The sequence below is a fragment of the Leiobunum rupestre genome, chromosome 7 (assembly GCF_980474605.1).
Source record: "Leiobunum rupestre chromosome 7, qqLeiRupe1.1.hap1, whole genome shotgun sequence".
Lineage (NCBI taxonomy): Eukaryota > Metazoa > Arthropoda > Arachnida > Opiliones > Sclerosomatidae > Leiobunum > Leiobunum rupestre.
This window is the reverse complement of record NC_143390.1, coordinates 24,848,146-24,850,385: the sequence shown is the minus strand read 5'-3', so window position 1 is coordinate 24,850,385 and position 2,240 is coordinate 24,848,146. Positions and strand designations below refer to the sequence as shown.

Genomic DNA, 2,240 nt, shown 5'->3' with positions numbered 1-2,240 from the left:
GTAAATTTGAAAGTAGGCCACATTCGGAGAAATAGAGCTAAAAGAATGTTGCGGGAGGGAAATTCCGTCCCATCCTTTTGTAAAACGGTCTTCTTCGAGAGAGGTGGATATCGTACCGGGGTAACCGGGCACATATTGTTCCAAACGTATTAAGGCCGAACTCTGACCTTCAAGGTCGGAGCTTCGTGACTATTCCAAGAAATCTCCATCGCTTCCCCCTCTCTTGAAGCAGGGCGTAGGGACGTTCTAGAAGTTGGAGGGGGCAAAGAGGAACGGAAACGGGTCTGCAGAATGGTTTTTAATTTTTAATGGAGTGTAGCTTCTCCGAATGCATGTGTACTTTTTACCACTATGTAAATTGGCGGGAAAAGACTGAAATTTAAACACAGTTGAGGTTCTATAAGCTTTATATGCTTTTAAAATGAGAATTTGAGCCTTTTGAAGATTTCAACTGACCAAAACGTTGGAGGGGGCAATAACATTAGTTGCCCCTCCCAGCAAAATTCTAGGGAGGGGCATTGCCCCCCCCCCCCCTGCCCCTCCCGGTTCCTACGCCCTTGTCTTGAAGGGAACCGTGGGAAATCTTTGTCAATTAAGATAGACGAAATTTAGAAACCTCGGAAGGAGGATGGAAATTGTTACTCCAAAATGGAGAAATTAATAGAGTAAAATTAAATAAAGTTCGCAAACAAGTAGTTTTATTTCAAAATTCACACGACAATATCTGAAGTCTTAAAGGTAATAGGTTTTTCAGTCGGCCAGTTACCTAAATTTAGCTCTCCCAGTTATCGCCAGTTACGAATTAACAGGATCAAAGCCGTCAAAAGGTTCTTGGGCATTGAAAGAGAAAACGAGATTCCAGTTCTGCGCATTGACAACGCCGGAGCTATCAAATTGATCCGGATTCCTGAATTTCATCGTCGGACAAAGCACAACAATTACGTACGTCAATTCTACGTGAGAGAACTTGTGCTTAACGGTCAGATTGATGTCACTTACGTTATTTTACGTACCAATTGAAGAGCAGTTGGCAGATATTTTCACGAAGCCATTATGTGCCGAGATATTCACGCGCCTTGGCCAAAGCCTGAATCTCCCCGCATTTAACCATATCTTCGTCGAGGGAGAGTGTTGGAGGTAACCGACGAAGATTGTTCAAACTCAACGACACAGCGGGAAAAGGGAAAAAAACCCCCACTGAGAGGTGTTTTTTATCATGTAACTTATTCTTATTATATAAATTAATTAAACCAGTTTATCGTTTACCCGAGTTCTTGTTCATCACTGCGAAGCGCTGCTGCTATAAAACTTCAACTACTTGGACACCCGACATCCGCGTACTTATTTCTGTAACGTATAATCATACCCCTAAACATTCTTAAAACTTCAACTACTTGGACACCGGACATCCACGTACTTATTTCTGTAACGTATAATCATACCCCTAAACATTCTTAAAACCTGGAATCCTTCTTGCCGTTGCTGACGCTACGGAAACCCTAGAGCCGAAAATAATGAACCAATAATTAAAATACACTTTTAGTAGTGTTGGTTAAAATTAGCCTCGCAAAGCACGTGATTTTAATTTAGTATCTCTAATTTTTTACTAATGAAATTAACGTTCACAGGAAAATATAATATCTGGGAAGTTGAAAGAGAAATTGTCCGAAATGTTTCTTACTTTCTATAAAAGCGCATTCCTTATTTTGATTTTCACTAGAGCCCTCTTCCAATTTCCTAATCGTCCAAAAACTTCGAATGAAAATGTTTTTTGTTGATCTTACTGGAAAAATGTTTAGAGGCTACTATGAGGCGGCAAACCGGGATAAACTAAATATAATCAATATCATAGAATAGAAAGCACTTTTTACAGAATAAAAAAGAAACCTTTATAGAATAGGAAAAAAAGAACGAAAATGTTTGAACTTCATCTTTCTCTCACACACTCACTCGCACTCGCACTCTGTTACTATTATACGAAAGTTTTCATATTATTCAAAGCGACATAAGAACTAAAAGTGTGTCAGTACGGTATAATGTTTAATGAGAGCTTGTTAAAAATACGTCATCAAAATTAGAAATTTTCTCCACTTCAACGCCGCCGAGTGAGGCGTTTTAGAACGTATGTCTACGGGCGAGAAAATAGGGCTGGGCGAATAGAGCATTTTGGATATTTGTCCAATATCAAATACTTCGGATTTTGAAAACCAACCGCGAACTTTTAAAATTTGAACTAAATA

At 39.2% G+C, this 2,240-nt stretch overlaps 1 long non-coding RNA gene across 1 annotated transcript; it reads right to left on the bottom strand.

The window, feature by feature from the left end:
* Positions 1-724: 724 nt before the first annotated feature.
* Positions 725-1,499, bottom strand: LOC149935323 (uncharacterized). Its single transcript, XR_016472370.1, has 4 exons — positions 1,418-1,499; positions 1,267-1,347; positions 1,014-1,197; positions 725-953 (listed from the first exon to the last, which is right to left on the bottom strand). It is a non-coding gene; the product is annotated as an uncharacterized LOC149935323 (long non-coding RNA).
* Between the last annotated feature and the right edge of the window lie 741 nt (positions 1,500-2,240).